The 20,240-nt window shown below is 38.8% G+C and overlaps 1 protein-coding gene across 9 annotated transcripts in view; it reads right to left on the reverse strand.

Moving 5' to 3' along the window:
* Positions 1 to 20,240, reverse strand: part of CPNE4 (copine 4) — a 509,383-nt gene that overhangs the window by 199,750 nt on the left and 289,393 nt on the right. The gene's annotated exons all lie outside the window — the stretch shown is intronic.

The following is a 20,240-nucleotide window of genomic DNA, read 5'->3' on the forward strand; positions in this document are numbered from 1 at the left end:
TAGGTTTAGATGATAGAAGACAGGTGATAGGAACTCAATCTTTGTTATTTTCATTTAACTGCCCCAAAGGGCACAAATAAGTGATGTGCACCAATCCTGGTAATTTTCTTCTAACTTGTTGATTTTCCAATGGCATGCCCTTATATGTATAAAGTTCATGTTGACATCAAGCCACACACCTCAGACACACTATACAAGGTAAGCTGCCAGCACTGAGTGACTTGGTTTTTTGAGAGAAATGACAAGATGGAAAGACATGAAGTGATAAACATTTGCATTAGCAAGACAGACAATTTCCAAGGATAATCAGAAAGCCAGTAAGAATCCTGAATATAACTGCTCAGAAAAAGCAGGAAAATGATAAGGGAAGTGCTTGTAATAATAAATGCATATTTGAAAGATGTTTTAAAATATTTTGCATTTCCAGTTATTATGGAAGATGCATTATTTTTTTCTGGTGGCTAAATCCAGGTTTCACATGAACAACAGGGCCTAGGATTGTTTGTTTCTCATTGAGAGGCATCGGGGTCAAAGCCGTTGTTTCCAAAAGATCATTCACTTACTGGTGCTACCAGCTGCATCCTAATCAACTGGTGGGGGTGGGGGGATGGGGGCTTTCTTTAAAGTCAGATTCCTGCTCCCTAACCCCAGGTCATTCTGATGTAGTGAGTATAGGGTAGGACCCAGAAATCTCTATTTTTAAAAAAAGTGTTCTAGAGAGAATTCTGGTGTGTGAACATCAGTCTAGGGGAAATGAGGAGATGTAGGGTCTATCTCGTGCTCTTGTGTGAGGTCAAGTTTTATTTTAATGTTGCTTACCCTGTTATCCAGTCTGCAAAAATGTGAGTGCTTATCTTCTCTCTTCCCTAGTCGTGATGACTGATATATTCACATTGTTTTATAGTTTACGGAACATGCTCACATCTATTTTTAAAATTTGATTCTTATAGCAATCATGTGATGTAGATGTATACTATTTTACAAATGAGAAAAGTCAAGGTTAAATATCAGCACAAGGTATCGAATGTCAGAGTGGGCACCTGAACTCATGTCTTCTGACCTCAAAGTCTGGACTACTTTTCTCAATTCATGAGCATCCTTAGAAAGGAAAAAGGCAGCTAGATTATGGTGTGAGGGTGAGAGAGACTCAACCATTGAATTTTGCATCTCACGAGAAGCTTTTAAAAATATCTAAAACATTTTTCAGTCTAACAATAAAGTCAGTAACAACTAACACTTTTGGAAGGCCTGCTATCATGGTGCTCATTTAAAGAAAAACAGCATTATTGAGGCATAATTGGCATATGATAAACCACATGTATTTAAAGTATACAATTCAATATGTTCTGACATGTGTATACTTGTGAAAGCATCACCATAATCAAGAGAGTGAGCATATCCTGCACCCAAACTTTCCTCATACCCCTGTGTATCCTCATCCTCTCAACCTTCCTCTCTTCCATTCCCAGGAAACTACTGATCTGCTTTCTGAGACCATAGTCTAGTTTGTATTCTTTATAATATTATATAAATATATATTATAATATACAATCTGTGGTCTTTTTGTTGTCTTTATTCTTTCACATAATATAATTATTTTGAGATTTATTCATATGGTCTTATCAGTGGTTTATCCTTTTATTGCTCCCAGTTAATTACAGATGGACATTTGAATTGTTTACAGTTTTTGGCTATTATATATAAAACTGCATGACATATTCATATACAAGCCTTCGTATGAGCATGGATTTCCTCTTCTTTTGGGTAAATATGTAGGAGTGAAAGAGAATTTTGTTTAACTTTTTAAGTTCTAGTAGGTGTGGAGTGGTCCCTCATTGTAGTTTTAATTTTCATTTTCCTAAAACTAATGATGCTGAGACTCTTTTCGTATGCTTACTTGCCACCTGTGTATCTTCTTTGATGAAGTAGCTTTTCAAATCTTTTGACAAGCACTCTCTTTTCATTCTTGTAACACTATGAGGTAGGTATTATTTTTATTCCCTCTTACTGGGAGATACGGAGACCCCCATAACTTCCAATTTTACACAACTTGTAGGTAGCAGAGGTGGGATGTGAACCTATGTAGTTAAGCTCCAGAGCCTATGTGTTTAACTTCTATGCTATATAGTCAAGCAAATTTGAAGCATTTTTTTCATAAACATTGTTGCTCAAAGTAATGCATCAGCCAGACAACAAATATAAAATGTGGAACTGATAGCGAAAGTCAGTGATTGAGGCTGCAATTGTGTCTCTGGAGATCTGATTTATCCACTGGACGTATTCGAGGTACAGTGGGAGCCCTGAACACTGCCCATAGAAATTGGATTGTGTGGCAGGACGCAGTGGCTCACGCCTGTAATCCCAGCACTTTGGGAGGCTGAGGCGGGCGGATCACGAGGTCAGGAGATGGAGACCATCCTCGCTAATACAGTGAAAAGCCGTCTCTACTAAAAATACAAAAAAAAAAAAAAAAATTAGCTGGTCATGGTGGCGGGCGCCTATAGTCCCAGCTACTCAGGAGGCTGAGGAAGAAGAATGGCGTGAACCCGGGAGGAGGAGCTTGCAGTGAGCCGAGATTGCGCCACTGCACTCCAGCCTGGGAAACAGAGAGAGACTCCGTCTCAAAAAAAAAAAAAAAAAAAAAATTGAATTGTGTGGGGGACGGTGTGTCACCAACAAACAGTTCAAGACTGTTTGTACAATGGCCATCTATTCTCTGGGACTTCCAAGGGCTGGAACTGCCCCAGGCAAAGCTGTGGGAGAGGTGAGAGCTAAATTGTGTGATGCTGTAAGTGGGGAGGAGGTGAAGGCAAAAGCCAAAATTATTGTCAGTCACTGAATGCTCTAACGTTTCCTGGAGAAATTCAGGCCCTTATCATCCCATGGGTAATAGGTCTTGGTAAAGAATGACATCATAGGCCAGAGAGAGACAAGAGGCCCTCAGGGCAGGCTTATAATTAGGTATTCCTTCAAACTGATATTCTTTAAATATTTTCGCAATATTTATTTAGTGAGGGTAGGGAGAAACTAATTTTCTCTGAATAAAGAATGGCTAATTTTCTTTATGTTTAAAAATAAAGGATCTATTACAGGCAATTTTTCAAACCACATAACTTGCAAGGAGACATATTAAACTACATAAAAGTTAGATAATAAAATGAATCACCAAGCCACCAGAAATAGCATTATTCAATTTCAGGATTTCAGCTGCTTGTGACTGCCAATTTTAAGTGACTGGCCTCAGAGTTAGTGCCTTGCCCTGTAGCTGCAACAAACAAGTTGCTGGTCTCAAAATCACTCAACAGAGAGAGGTTGGTGCTGATGAGACAGGGTTTTAATTTTTAATTTAAATGGATTTTCTACTTTGATAGGATTAAAACTCTTTAACAGTTTGTTGGTTATGTAAAGAGTCTCATGTGGAAACTTGAATTGACTAGTGCCATTTCTTTGTGATATGTCTACATACTGAGGTTGCATCATTTCTGGCTGTCTGGCTGATCTGCCACACGGACTAGGGGTTCCTGCTCACTAGTTCCTAGGACTAAAAAAATGCCTGAGTCTTTGACAGGCTTTGTTTCTCCTTAACTTAACAACTTGGGTGGAAGTTGACTCCTGCCTAGTAAATTATTAAATTCCTTCTTGAAATGGATGGCAAATTAGGTATTAACCGACAGTGATGGGAACTTTTCTGCTCAGGCAGAAGGCACTTACATGTTATCTTCTTCAAGCTTTACCCTCATCAACTTTAAAACATACTTTTATTTCACAGTTTGATATATTTGAAATTGGTGTGCATGTTTTAATTAATTACATGCCATTGTTTAATTGGAATATCTTTGAAATTGGGATGCATGTTATAATTGATGATACACCAGTGTTTAATTGGAATATCTTTGAAATTGGGATGCATATTATAATTGATGATATGTCATTGTATAATTGGAAACAATTCTTTCCTAGGGATACATAAAAATAATGATTCATTTTAACACTGATTTATCATTTTACAAATGATCCTATTAAATATATCATTCTAACTTTGCAAATGATAAAATAAAACTGTGCATCAGAAAAGTAGTGGCAAAAGTAAGACTCAAATCTAGTTTTTCTCACTCTAGAATATATGCTCTTTTTACTATATCATTTGTTATAGGTTGAGTTTTGTCCCTCAAAATTCATATACCAGTATCTCAGAATGTGACTTCATGTGGAGATAGGATTATGGCAGAAGTAGTTAACTTAGGATAAGGTCATACTGGAGTATGGTGGGCTCCTGATTTGATATGATGAATGTCCTCATAAAAATGGGAAATTTTGACACAGACATGAACACAGGGAGAATGCCATGTGAACACAAAGGAAGAGAGCAGAGTGGTGCAATCTCATGTTCCTTGTCACAAGCCAAGAAATGCCAAAGATTTCCAGCAAAACTACCAAAAACCAGGAGAGGGGCATTAAGCAATTTCTTCCTAGTAACCCCGGAGAGAACCAGCTCTGTTGACATCCTGACATCTTGATCTTGGACTTCTACCCTCCAGAACTGTGAAGGAATAAATTTCTGTTGTTAAACCACCCAGTTTGTGTTACTTTGCTATGACAACCCTAGCAAACAAATATACCATTCTGCCTCTTTTAAGAAACATCCAGACTGGCAGCACCACTTAATGGATATATCTCCAAAAAAGCACTCTTTACCCATCAAGCAATAAAACCTTCAAACACTCTAGATTAAACTGAACAAGTGATCTAGCATGACAAGTGTCTTTTTCCGACTCTCAATCCATTGAACCCTCCCTTCATCCTCCTGCCATGCACTTAACCTGGTTCTCAAGTAACAGGGCCTCTGGTTCCGTTTATGGACCCCTGTGATGAACATGCTGGAGAACCTGGAGCTAGACATTCCTTTCACCGGTAGACATAGCCTGGTACTCATACTATTCAAAGCAGACAGCAGGTTGCATCAGCTTGCTCAGGAATGTGGCTCAGAAGTAAATGAAATGAGAATCCCCCTGTAGGCACCATCAGAGAGGTCTCAAGTGCTAATGTGTTCTGAGTCTTCCTCTTCCTTCGCTGGCCCCCTCAGTGCCTTCAAGCTGCTGGCTCCGTCCACACAGAGCCTGAGCCAATCCTTCCTGGTTTGCCACACAAGCATAGATCTCAGATACATCTTTCAGTGCCAAATGCCACATGTCCTCCCCAGCTGTTCCTTTTCCCCAGTGTGAGTGTCCAGTTTGTGAGGCTGTTTTCTGACTTCTCAGTTTGTATGCTTCATTGTCTTTTGCCCCAGTCCACTCAGCTTGAGGGACTTGTCACTGTCCTAGTGCTGTGTGATAGAACTTTCCATGATGTTCTTCATGGTCCAAACTAGCCACATGTAGGTATTCACCACTTGAAATGTGGCTAGTGGGACTGAAGAATGGAATTTTAAATTTAAATTTATTTTGTTTAAATTTAAATAGCCACATGTGGATAGCACTGTACTAGCCTGTGCCAGCTCTATCTCCCTGTAGATTAGTGAAATCCTGTACAATACACACACATTTAACTGGCCTGGAGATTCCCAGGTGATGTCAATGTATATACTAGTAATTCTCAAACTTTTCAAGCATTGAAACCACTTGGGGATCTCCAAACCAATTAATTTGGAAACTGTGTGGGGGTGGCAGGGAACCAATACATCAGCAATTTAAAAATCTACCCAGGTGATTCCAATGCACTGTTAAGTTTTAAAACCAATAATGTTATATTCCAACTGTTATGGCTCAGCTCCATAGTGGATGACAACCAGGAACCAGGGCTATTGTGTGATCTACTCTGAATACCATACCCCAACCTCTGGATCAGACTTTGTATGCTAATACTTTCCTGCTTCTTTAGAAGCTGCCATTTTTACTGCTGCTTATGTCACTACAGGACATGAGGACTGAATGAAAGAAATAACCAAATTGTGGGCAAAGCTGGTTTATTTGGATGTTTTATCCAATCAAGCACTCCATTAACTTGCACACTCCCTATTTGTGAAACAAGAGCTAGTGAATATGGTACCCATTCTCCTTTACATCCCCAGGTGTTTCTGCTCTGCTATGTACTAGGAGACCAGCCCATATGTGGATTGCTTCATTCAGGTTTCTTGGCCCAGCTCACCTTCTTTCAGCCAATGGGAAGCACCAGTAGGAGACTAGAAGACAGGAGGAACCCATGGTGTACCCTTTGCCTCCAGGCCCTCCTAGCTGCCCTTCCTGCAAATCTCCAGCTCTCCCTGGGTTCCAGTAACACTGCCACCTCTGCCTGCCCACCAAGACACTCTAATAGTAGCTTCTGACTATTGCTAGTCTCAGGACATCTCAGAGTCTCTTGCTGGTTCGTTTAACCTTGCCCACATACCTTGAAGTGGTCCCTTCATGAACATCTCTTTTTTTGCTGGAACTTTGATTGGTTCCTTAATGCTCTTAAAAATGTTTCAAGATATTACAGAACCTGGAAGAACTTCTAAATCTCAAGGGCAGGTGAAATTGTGTCCATTCTGATGGTTCATGATTAATGAACTATGGGCTTTTAAAACTTTGAAAACTGGTAATCCATATGTGATTCTTGTGGTAATTTCCTATTAGTGACAACACCATATTTCCCAGTGTTATTCAACAATGGATCATAAGGAGCATTTACTGAGCAATGGGTATGCACCAAGAATTATTTAAACCACTTTACATACCTTATTCCATTTAATCATCCCAACAACCATATATTATGACTTATTGTTTTACACATGAGGAAACTTAGAATCAAAAAGGTTAACTTGCCTAAGGTCACCCAGCTGTTGAGTGATGGAACTACTTGAGATTTCCCTTCAAGCTGTTTCCCATGACATAGCACCTCTCTTGAAGAAGACAAATATATTCAGGTACCATCTGACCATAGCAATTTTTCAGTAGGGCCATTCTGAATGCTCAATGCTTCAAACACCATCGTATGGGCAACAAACCCTGAAAAGTCTCTTCAGTGTGACTGTTGAGTGTCCAGCACAGTTTCCTAATCTTCAAACTTTCTCTTCCTCCCTTGTTATATTTGCTCAAGTTCCTTCCACTTAGCTAAAGCCCCTCTAGAATATCTCAGGAGAAATCAAAATGTTCCAGGCCAGAGGACAAGATATGATTCTATAGCATAAAAGATGTTTTTCAGTCCTAAATCAACCACCGTATATCCCCCTACTCCAGCTGTAAGCTGGCACATAAATATCAAGCAATCAGAAACTGCCTCACAAAATTCATGCCTGCCTGCTAAAAGCAGGCAGAGCCTGCCAAGATTGGGAGCAGGAAGGTGTTGGATTGCAGTCACTCGAAGTTGCAGTGACTGTCAGATCCTCAGTTTATAGAAGCTTGGAGTCTAATGCCACACAAGTGTAAAGCAATTTTCACTTCACTCAGATGTTGGTTATTAACAGGATGTTCCCACCATCTCATTTCTCTGTCACAGCTGTGGAGTCCTCCAGAGAGGTCATCCGAGGATGGAGAGACTTGGTTTTCTTATTAATTGATGTTTGAAAATAGTGAAGAGGGACTCATCTGCGGGATGCTGCATATGCCCCTCAGGTCTGACACGCTCAGCAGCCAGCAGATTGGGAAGGTGGCCTTGCTGAGGCCTGCCCCAACCCTCCTCACAATAAGTATTCCAAGGAAGGGTGAAGTGATGGGGGTTGCCCTGAAGCTTGGGATCATCTTCCTTGGGTTCCAACTCCCCTTCCTTCACTAAGTCCTTTAGAATCATACATGTTTGTCCTGCTTATTAATCAATTCCCAATTGACCAAATTGTGAATTAGTCCACTGATCCAAGTGGACCTTCTCCAAATGCCACTGGTTAGGGAGGAGCCCTTCACCCTATGTCCACTGCTCTTTCCCATGGCACTCTGTTGTAAATCAGGAGGCGCTCACCCCTCCCTAACACTTTGCTCTTACCATGAAAAAGGTAGGATTGTAGATGTATGTTCTTGATAGCAGTAACCTTGGATCTTAAATTCTTAGAGTTCATTAAGGATAGGAATGGCAGTGGGTTTCATCCTGTCTCTCAATTCTGGGGGATTGGTGGAAATGTGGTGTTGGGAATACATCTGAAGCTGTCTCTGAATTTAGTGAGAAGAATGATCACTTAGCAATGCCCACCTTGAATATAGGAGGAGTAGGAGTATCTTCTGTGTCACATGTATGTCATTCCTCATCTATTCCTGTGGTTTAATTTTTAGTACAGGAAACTGAAGACGATATTAAAATGACACTCTCAGGTCAGGTGCAGTGGCTCACACCTGTAATCCCAGCACTTTGGGAGGCCGAGGCAGGCAGATCCCTTGAGCCCAGGAGTTCAAGACCAGCTTGGACAAATAGCGAGAGCTTGTCTCTACTAGAAACACAATACAAAAAATTAGCCAGGCACAGTGGCACACTCTTGTAGTCCCTGCTACGCAGGAGGCTGAGGTGGGAGAATCACCCGAGTCCAGGGAGTTGAGGGTGCAATGAGCCATGAACGTACTGTGGCACTCCAGCCTGGGCAACAGGAGTGAAACCCTGTTCCTCTCCTGCCCCCCCAAAAAAGACACTCTCAAATTTCTGTAACTACTCTGGCAGTTGAGCTATGTGTGAATCCAGCCACATCATCTGACTCCCGGTACAGTTCTCATCTCACCACACCAAACTGCTTATTTCACAGCTTCCTGCACAGGGTGCCTACAAGGTCTAGGGCCCAGCACTTCAGCATCAAGGTTTAAACATAAACATACACATACACACATTCAGCCTTTCATCGTGGTTTTGTCAGTAAGGCCTTTCCCTCACAAATCTGAAACAAAATTCTGAAGAAACAGGTTCCTAAAAAAGCAACCCTATGGAACTAGGCCATGCCAGGAAATGAGTTAGCCCAGGAACCCTACTGCGCAAACATCAGTCAGAGAGGACCTCACACCTCTCCGGACTGAGAGGGTGGGCTCACACAGCAGAGCATCATCATTAGACGTTACTGCATGTCCTCTCAATGGGATGATTCATACTTTAAAGCAGCATTTCCTGAAGTGTGTTTCATGAACACTCTACAGGCGGTTCCAGAAAATAAATTGTTCTGCAGTCAAATAAGGTTTGAGAACCCTTCCCACTGTACCCTTCCCTTAGAAACTCATCAAGCAGAACATATTTTAAAGGGTCTCAACGAGTTCTGTAGCAAATATATGTATTAGGTTTCCTAATATTTTCCAAACGTATTTAGCCCTCTCTTTCTGTCATGAAATACATAAATATCCAACCAAAGATATTTTAAGAAGTTTGCATTGAAGTGTTAAGAAAATAGACATATCTATTACATATTTTAGAGACATTTTCTCTGAGAGCAAAAAAGTGAAAACACAAGTGGAACAAATTGACTTCATACTCCATACCTGGCAAAGTGCCAACAACATATTGCTTGTTCAGTATTTATTACTATATTAAATTAATAAACAAATGAGACACCTATGAATGCATTTGGTATTTTGCACAATTTCCATAGGCCCTGCCTCTATTTTTCCCTGATGTCTCTCTTGATCAACTTCTCTCCTCTACCTCCTCCTAAAATGTTAAGCTTGTATCTGAAGCCAAATCTAAGTTACTACAAATTCTTATCACCATGAAACTAGTTCAGAAGTTAGAGTGGCAGAGATAGCTGAGTTTCTTCACAGCCTGTGGCAGAGTTCAGTATGTGGCACAGGTTCCCCTGCCTTCTCTCCACAGTTTAGTAAGGTCACACAGTTTTGTTCAGGCTTGAGTGTCAGGTCCTGGCCAGTGACAAATCCAGAGTAGTGCCCATGTGGCAGTAACTAACTTCATACCTGGAATTGTTTTCCACAGTGGCCCAATGACTGGCATCCACTCCTTCTGCCCCATTTTCATATATATCACTTTTTGTTTTACTAGTTTCTAAAAGACTTCCTCTTGAAACCAAAAAGTTTGCAACATTTTACTATAGTTGTTAATGTAAAAGTTGAAGCTGCTGGCTGGGGAGGGTGGCTCACACCTGTAATCCCAGCACTTTGGGAAGCCAAGGAGGGCAGATCACAGGTCATGAGATCAAGACCATCCTGGCCAACATGGTGAAACCCCATCTCTACTAAGAATACAAAACCTAGCTGGGCATGGTAGTGCATGCCTGTAGTCCCAGCTACTCGGGAGACTGAGGCAGGAGAATGGCTTGAACCTGGGAGGCGGAGGTTGAGCTGAGATCACACCACTGCACTCCAGGCTGGCTACAGAGCAAGACTCCATCTCAAAAAAAAAAAAAAAGTTGAAGCTGCTTACACAAAGGGTTGAGAAAAAGTATGGTGGGGTGGACACCCAGAGTTTAGGGATCACATTCTTTTACTTAAACTCTGACTGTCTGGGCTTTGTCTCTACCCTGCAATAGGCTGAGAACTAGAATGTTCTAGACTATCACAGATTATATCAACTCCTTTTCTACCCTAGAAGATTCAAGCTACTCCACACACCACAAAGCTCTCCAAATGCAGACTTTTTTTTCCTATTTCTGTTTCTGACACATAAACAGGATTGGTAATCAGAATATTAATCTCAATGAATCTTCAATTCGCTACCAACCACTTGGGTTGAATGAATCATTATGAAAATTACCCTAAGACCATCACAAGATAATTTCTGTATTAGAAAAGCTAACAATCCTCCTCCTCTTCCTTTTTCTCCTTCTCATTCTAAAACTTCTACTTCCCCTGTCTTTAAGTATATTGAATGCCTCTTTTTATGAAGTATCGTGTCTTTTTTTTTTTTTCCGAGAGGGAATCTCGCTCTGTCACCTAGGCTGGAGTGGAGTGGCACGATCTCAGCTCATTGCAACCTCCACCTCCCAGATTCAAGCAATTCTCCTGCCTCAGCCCCTCGAGTAGCTGGGCTACAGGCATGCGCCACCATGCCCAGCTAAGTTTCATATTTTTAGTAGAGATGGGGTTTCACCATGTTGGTCAGGATGGTCTTGAGTGTCATGTCTCTTTTAGAGGCATCTCCCACTAATACTCTGGCATCACTCTTACTCGCTTGTCATTAATTACGTTGATACAATGAAGGGGTGACATTGCTGGATCCTTCATAAGGTGAAAGAACTATTAGTGAGTGGGGTCAAATCTTAAGTGGTGAAATTTCTCATCACACTATCATCAGTGTCAGCATCATTAAAATGATCAAGTGATTGATGTTTATTGCATGCCTACATTTTACAAGCACAGGGCTGGGCACTCTCAGGACCATAAGGAAGCAGCAAATCAACAATAGATAGAGGGCTTCAAGAGTTTATTATGAGCTCTGTGCTAAGCCCCCAATGTTCATTCTCTTTTTGAAGCTACGTAATAGCCCTTCTATGCTGGCCCCTTGCTCAACAGGTTAGAAGGCTCAGGAAATGTAACTCAAGGTATATTGCTTTCTTGTGACAACATCAATTATTTCAGTGCTTAAACTTAGCCTCCTAGAGGACTTTTAAAAAAATAGTAACCAAAACCTTCTTTTAAAGTGTCTTATTTATTCATCTAAAGTAAATTGTTCCAAAATGATTCCAATTAGCAATTTTTACTGATTTCCGTGCATTTACTCATTTACCCAAGGAAGACTGAATGAGTGCATATGATTTTTTCAGCACTGGGCCCTAGGGATTCAGCATTAAGCTAGATACATCTCCATCTATCCTAAAGCATAGAGTCCAGTTTATAATAGATGTGTTACTCAAGGTATCATTCATTCTGCTGAAATTGTTGAGTGCACAGGATAGATATTCTGTGTGGCAGTGTTTATTGGCCACACTCTGGGGTGCCTTGTGGTGGAGACATTCCTGCCCCAGCTCAAAGAAAGACAGAAAATAAATTATCATAAGTAGAATCTTCATATGTACAGTACATGTGACAAATACAAGTGGCTCTTCATTGTGATAGTAAGAGCAGTTCTGCAATCCCATTATACACATCTTATCTGATCTGGCAGTTCTGCTGGGAGCTGAGCTGAATGTTGTTTGTATTTGTACAGCAAGACTTCAGGCTTTCAAGAATTAACAAGCGGGTGACCAAATGAAGCAAATTTTGGCTCCATAAAGGAAGACCTTTCACATAATCAGAAAAACCCAAAGACACCACTTAATGGGCATGAAGAAGAAATTTAAGCAACAGATGGGGGAAGGGAGGGGGAATGAACTAATTTTTAAGATTTCTTCCAACCCTGAAATTCTAATTCTATACCTGGTTTTAAATATGCGGTTTTTGGTTTTGTGGTTTGTTTGTTCTTGTTTGTTTGTTTGTTTGTTTCTGGCTTTGACAGCCAGAGACTGGATAGTTTTTAATTACCTAGGGGATATGTTTAGTGGTTATGGATTATCGATGATTCATTTGCAATTCCTTGATTTTGCTTAATCAAATGTGAGGTCATTTTTCTTGATTCAATGCAAATGCACGAACACAAATAAAACACAAGGTGTACATATGCATTGTGTACTTTTCTTTCTTTTTCTTCTTCTTCTTCTTTTTTTTTTTTTTTCTTAAGATGGAGTTTTGCTCTCGTCACCCAGGCTAGAGTGCAGTGGCTCGATCTCAGTTCACTTCAAACTCCTCCCTGCAGGTTCAAGCGATTCTCCTGCCTCAGCCTCCCAAGTAGCTGGGATTACAGGTGCCTGCCACCACACCAGGCTAGTTTTTGCATTTTTAGTAGAGACATGGTTTCACCGTGTTGGCCAGGCTGCTTTTTATTTTCTGTATTTTTATACTTCGAAATCATGGAACCTGGCTGACCCTGGAGGGATCAGTCCTCTCAAGGCTAGCTAATTCTTGGAGATAGTAAAAGCTCACCTGCAGAGCCTTTTGTACACAAACAAACCAGTCCAGAGCCCCTGCCTTTAACCACCTTTTTTAAATTCAGTTTTTATACTCTGGGCCATTCCCCTGCCTGAATCACCAGGTACAGCCAGAGACAGTTCTCCTGCCTCAGAGGCTATTGAAATTAAACTGCCAATCCTACACCGGCCTACCCTCCCTTGCCACTTCTTGCTCACAGAGAAAAGGCTCTTGTGTACATTTTCCCCTTGCTCCCTCTGCCTTCTGACCAATGCCGCTGCTTTCGCCTGTGGCTGTGTCTCCTGTTTCTAAGGAACTGTGAGTATAAACATCTTTCAGGACAGTCATTTCTGTGTCTGCATGTCTTACCATACCCGATTAAAACAAATCCTGGGTAATCTTAAAACAATGGGACTATAGGAAAGTAGACAGTTTGGTAGAGAAGAAACAACTGACATGGAAATTTAAGGATTATCTTGTGGATTTAAATGGCTTTTCCTTGACCACTATGGCCAGTAAAGGAAAGAAGATGACATTTCTTGAACATCTACTACGTGCTATTGTACTTACATGCCACGAGCATCGCAAGGTAGATACAATCAGTATCTTTATAGGCGAGGAAACTGACACTTGAGGAAGTTTAGTAATTTGTCCAAGATCACACATTTTCCTCCTGGCAATGCTAAACACAAAGCCAGGTTTTCTGTTCCAGGTTTTTATTTGTTTTATTTTATTGGCTCCCTCCATCCCATCATATCCCAGTTACCTCTCTCTATACCATATATGAATGTCAAAGCAACTTGCCCTAATTCTTTTTCAAGGATAGTAAGCACAGAATGGGAAGAGATACTTCCTATCTTTTACCCACAGAACCAATTGGCTTCTTGAGACAATGCATACACTAGACCTCATGGATGAAAGAAGCAAGTTTACAAAGGTAATATGGGTATGGGATATGGGATATAAGGCACTAAGGCTCAAACTGTCACTGTGCCTTCAGATGGAGCTGGCCTGTGACTGATAGAACTGGGTATTTCTTGGTCTTGTCTCAAGCAGGAACTCCTCATCTATGCATAAGGAAATGTCTGTGCTCAGCTGTCTTTATTGGCATGATCAAAGGCTTAATTTTCTAGACTGGCTCCCTAGGTCATCTTATACAATCTCATGCTTTTATATAAAATATATGAATGGATATCTCAGGCCCAGATGTCTCCCCTGAACATCTTTTGAGGCAGCTCAGACTTTACAAGCATACAGTGTTCCTGATAGCTACCTCCCTCCCATGCCGTTCTTCTAGATGCTCAAGCAAAAACCTTAGGGTCATACATACCAAATGCATCCTTTTCTCACATTTCCGTATCCAACCCACCACCAAATCCTGTTGTTTTACCTTTAAAATAGGTACCGAATCTCACTGCTTCTCACCTTCGCCACTGTTGCCACTTTATGCCAAGTCACTATTCTCTCTTCTCTTGGATTATTAGGATACTGTCTTAGCTAGTACTCCTTCTTCACCTCCCCTGTCCTCTTTAATCTAGTCTCAATGAAGAAGCTAGAGTAATCATGTTAAAATTCAAGTTAGATGATACAATTCCTGTGCTTAAAACCTTCCAACAACTCCCCATTTCACTCAAACTTTTCATTATAATCTTTAAAGTCTGACTCCCTGCCCACAAACACTCCTTTATTACCATTCTGATCTCATGTACTACTACTCTACCCTTCACTCTGGCCTCTCTGCTATTCCTTTGAACATCCTAGGCATACTCTTATGTCAGGGCCTTTGCTTTTGCTGTCACCTCTGCCAGAATGGTCTTCCTGTAAATATCCACATGGCTGTTTCTCCTATTTCCTTCAGATCTGTACTTAAATGTCTTCTCATTGAAGCTTTTTCTTGCACTCTATCTATAACATTAATACCTCCCTCTAACACTTCCTATTTCCATTTGCTGCTTTAATTTTTCTCTTTAGTATTTATTACTGTCTAACATAATGTAAATTCTATTGTTTTTCTGGTTCACTGTTTGTTTATCCCAGCATAATGTAAAGTACATGACAAGAGTATTTAAAATATTTAACAACTGATTCAGTAAAGGCATCATCCAAGCAGAGCAAATGCAGGCCTAGTCAGAATGGATGATTGTTGTAAACAACCAACATAGGTATACCAGTGTGAACTGACTACATATCAGGTCCACATTTATACCTAATGAGATAAAGCTAGACAGTCTGAGAATATGCTGGGAAGGGACTCTAGAATAGAAGGGCCAATCTGTTAATGGAATTCTCATAACAGTCTAGAATTAAAAATAATAAGCCATCTCCGAAAAACCTACTGATGGAATGGAATAGGGTGGGGTGAGGGTTGGGGGCAAGGTATTTCGAAGTTCTCATATGAGGTAAAAAGCAAAAGTCAGGGAAATAAGTTTTCTGAAAAATCTTATGTTACTGAAACAGGGGACACAGAAAGCACCTTGGCACAGGGGAGAGTTGTTATTTAATTATAATTATAATGCTAGAGAAAGATTTGTCTGCCTATGAAAGCAGGAAAGAGGTTTGGCGGACAACTTTGCCAAAACAGTTGTGGCAGACACAACTGTTCTCTCATTCTTCTTGCTAGTGAGCCAGCTCCTACTGTAGAGGCTGAAAATGCCAGACGCTCACTGTCTTGGCCTCCCCTGTAGCCAGACCCTGCTCATGTAACCCCATTCCCATCCTGGCCAGTGGAATTGGAGACTTCTGGAAACATATGTGTTCTTCCCCCATAAAAAGATATGTGCAGGAATGAACATCTTTGCCCTCTATTCCTTCTTTTTCACATTGTCTTTGTCATGTGAGGATGTGATGTTTGAAGTTGAAGCCCCCATCTTGCCACCTATCTTGCAACCATAAGGGGTGTGATGGTAATTTTATGTGTCAAGTTGACTGGGCTACAAAGTGCCCAGATATTTGGTTAAATGTTATCCTGGATGTGTCTGTGAAGGTATTTCTGGATGAGAGTAACATTTGAATCTGTAGACTAAGTAAAGCCAATTGACTTCTCCAATGGGGTCAGGCCTTATCCAACTCATTGAAGGCCTGAATACAACAACAAGCCTGGGTAGGGGAAAATGTACTCTCTGCCTGTCTTCAATCTGGGACACTTGTCTTCTCCTGCCTTTGCACTAAGACTTGGACTGGAATTTATACCATGGGCTCTCCTTTTTCTAAGGCCTTTAGACTGGGATTGGAAGTATACCATCAGCTCTCCTGAGTCTCCAACTGCCAACTGCAGATCTGAGGACTTCTCAGCCTCCATAGTTGCATGAGCCAATTCTTAACAGTAAGTCTCTCTGTGCATGTGTGTATTCATATACATACATACATATATATATATATATATATATATATATATATATATTTGCATGTATACATATATGCAAACCTTACCCTCATTGAGTGGGAGATTGCACTTTTTTCTCTTATGTATATGGAACGTTTATGTAAATTGGCTTAATAGTCAATAAGTAAAATCAATAAAATTAAAAGCAGACATATGTTCTGAACAAAATCCAACAAAAATAAAAATAAAGAATTAAAAAGTGACCAAAATGCTGTTTACTTTGAAATTTCAAAACAAAACTCCTAGAGATCCTTGTATTAAAGAAAAAATAAAAATGATATTTGAAACACCTTAGAAAGCAACTGAAAGAACACTTCCCACCAAAACCTATGGGAATCAGTGATAATTTTATTATTTGGGAAAAGTATAGCCTTAAATGCCTTTACTAGTAAAAGGAAGACTAAAAATATAGAAACTTAATATTCATCTTAAGAAACAAGAATAATAATAACTCCGAAGAAACTAGATGATTAATAAAGGTGCACATCAACATAATTGAAGACAAAAAAAAATTAGAAGGAATAAGTAAATTTAGGAGGTGGTTCTTTAAAAAATGAAATAAAACAGACCAACAGGTAGCAGTCTGATTGTAGATAAAAGAGAAAGAATAATGACAGATTCAGGAAGGATTAAAATAATATCATATGTATTTCTTTTCCAATGGGAAATAATTTTTTAGCAAAATATAAATGACTCAAAGTTATCTAAGAGGCAGTGGAAAACTTAAATAGACCAGCAACTGTAGACTAGCCTGTGAAGGTGATTAGATCTACCATTGAAAAGAGCACTAGGACCAGATGGGTTCACAGCTGAGATTTATCTAACCTTTACAAAATAGATAATTATGATGTAACTTCAACTGCTCCAGGCCACACAGAAAGCTAGACAGCTCACCAATTAATTTCATGGTACAAGCATAAATTTAATACCAAAACCCGATAAAGCAGAAAAATGGAAAAGTACAGACCAACCTCATTTAAGAATATAAATGTGAAAATTCTAAATAAAACATTCTAAATAAAAGAATCCAGTGGTGCACACAAAAAATACACTATGATCAAATAGTTTATTCCAGTGATGCAAACAGAGTTAAATATCAGGAAATTCATCAATATAATGAATCACATTGATACATTAAAAGAGGGAAACACATGATCATATTTATGGTTGCTAAAAACAATACTATGAAGGGTTGGAAACTGTTTAAAGTAACTATAAGCAAATAAAATCAAAATATAATAAATAAAACAATAAAAACATTATAACTAAAATCAGTAATTAGACAAAAATTTCCATTTTTGTTATCCTTTAATATCATTTGAAAGGTTGTTTGAATGTAATATAAGAAAAATGTAAAAACTTGCAGATGTATTTTTAAAAATAGCTAAAATGATTTTTATTTTTGCTAGTTATATGACTGCATATTTATAAAGAACCAAGATATTCAAATAAAGTCTGCCAGTATTAATAAGAGGATTTGGTAAGGTGCCTGAAAACAAAATAAAGAATATAGAAATTTATTAAAAAGTGATTGGCTTTTCTCTATTTAAATAGTAAGTACCCAGAAATAGAGGGGAAACCGTCTATTTCTAACAGTGATAAAAGACTTTTTAAAATCTTGCAACTAAATTTACTTTTTAGTGAAACTTTTTATTTTGTGTCAGTTTTAGACTGGCATTCAATTGTAAGAAATAATACAGAGACCCCCTTGGACCCTTTATTCAGTTTCCTGCAATGGTAACATCGTACAAAGCTATAGCACAATATCATACCAAGATACTGACACTGATACAGAATATTTCCATCCCCACAAGGATCCCTCATGTTGCCCTTCTATAGTGACAAACACTTCTCTCTATGCCTTCACCTACTTCTAAACCACTGGCATCCATTAATGTGTTCTCTATTTCGATCATTTTGTCAATTCAAGAATATTATTTAAATGGACTCATATAGTATGTAAGCTCTTGAGATTGGCTTTTATTACTCAACATAACTCTCTGAAGATTCATCCAGGTTGTTGTGTGTATCAGCAATTTGTTCCTCTTTACTGCTAAGTACAATTCCATGATATAGATGTACCACAGTTTGTTTAAGCACTCACCTGTTGAAGAACATCTGTTTCCAGTTTTAGGCTATTGCAGATGGGGCTGTTATAAACATTTGTGTATAGACTTTCTTGTGATCACAGACCTTAATTTCTTTGGGATAAATTGCCCAAGTATGCAATTGCTGAGTCGTATGGTAGTTGCATGTTAATTTTTAAAGAAACTGACAAGCTGTTTTGAAGAATGGCTATACCAATTTACATTCCCATTAGCAAAGCATGAGTGATTCAGTTTCTCCAAATCTCCTACAGCATTTGCTGTATCATTATTATTTCAGCCATTCTAATAGGTATGTAATAGCTATCTTGTTGTTGTTTTAATTTTAATTTTCATAATAGCCTAATCATGTCAAACAACTTTTCATGTACTTATTTGCTGTCTTATGTCCTCTTTGATGAAACATCTCTTCATGTCTTTTGCACATTGGATTGCTTGTTTATTGTTGAGTTTTGAGTTTTTTAAATATATTCAAGACACTAGTACTGTTACATATATGGTCTGTAAATATTTTCTCATAGGCTTTAGTTTCTCTTTACATCCTTGTAAAAGGGTCTTTTGCAGACCAAAGCTTTAAATTTTGAGAAATTTTTATTTATCAATTTTTGCCTTTGTGTATTATGCTATAGCTGTCAAGTCGAAGAACTTTTAGCCTAACCCTAGAGCCCCAAAATTTTCTCCTATTTTTTTCTCTAAGTTTTATAGTTTAATGCTTTACATTTAAGTCAGTGATTCATTTTGGGTTATTTTTCCTAATAATGTATGAGACTTAAATCCAGGTTTTTCTTTATCTATAAATGTCCAACTGCTTCAGTACCAATTTTGGATTGCTTTTGTACCTTTGTCAAAAATCAGTTTGGTGTAATTCTGTGGGTATATTTCTGGTTTCTCTGTTGTTCTGTTACATTGATCTATGGGTATACACCTCTGCCAATTCCACACAGTCTTGATTACTGTTGCTATATGGTAAGTCTTGAAATAGAGCAGACTAATTCCTTCCACTTTAGTCTTCTTTTACAGAGTTGTTTTAGCTATTCTACTTCTTTTGTTATTTAGAACAACCTTGTCTATATCTAAAAAATATCTTGCTGGTATTTTGATAGAAATTGTGTTAAACCTGTTTATAAATTTGGGTAGAATTGACACCTGTATTATTTTCAGTCTTTTAATCCATGAACATGGCACGTGTCCCTATTTACTTAGATCTTCCATTTCTCTCATTCACATTATGTAGTTTTCAGCATTCAAGTTCTGTACATGTTTTGTTAGATTTATACCTTAGCATTTCAGGTTTTAAAAAATTTATGATCAACAGATAATTGTACATATTTATGGGGTACAAATGATGTTTAGATACACATATATAGTGTGATAATCAAACCATGGTAATTAGCATGTCCACGATCTTAAACATTTATAATTTCCCTGTAATTAGAACATTAAAATCTCTCTCTCACGTATTTTGAAATATGCAATACATCGTTGTCAACTCTAGTCATTCTACGTACATTCTAGTCATTCTACTGCACAATAAAACAGCAGAACTTATTTCTTCTATCTGTAACTTTGTACTTGCTGACCAATCTCTCTCCAAGGCCTTCTCTCCCCTCTTCTCCCCATCCTCTGGTAGCTACAATTCTACTCTCTACCTCCGTGAGAACAACTTATTAGATTTCACGTATGAGTGAGATAATGTGGTATCTGTCTTTCTGTGCCAGACTTATTTCACATAACATAGTGTCTTCCAGTTCCATCCATGTTGTCACAAATGACAGAAATTCATTCTTTTTATGGCTGAATAGTATTACATTGTATATATATAGCACATTTTCTTTATCCATTTATCTGTTGATGGACATTAAGGTTTATTCTATATCTTGGCTACTGTGAATAAGTGCAGTTATCTCTTTGACATACTGATTT

The sequence above is a fragment of the Macaca fascicularis genome, chromosome 2 (assembly GCF_037993035.2).
Source record: "Macaca fascicularis isolate 582-1 chromosome 2, T2T-MFA8v1.1".
In the NCBI taxonomy this organism is placed as follows: Eukaryota; Metazoa; Chordata; class Mammalia; order Primates; family Cercopithecidae; genus Macaca; species Macaca fascicularis.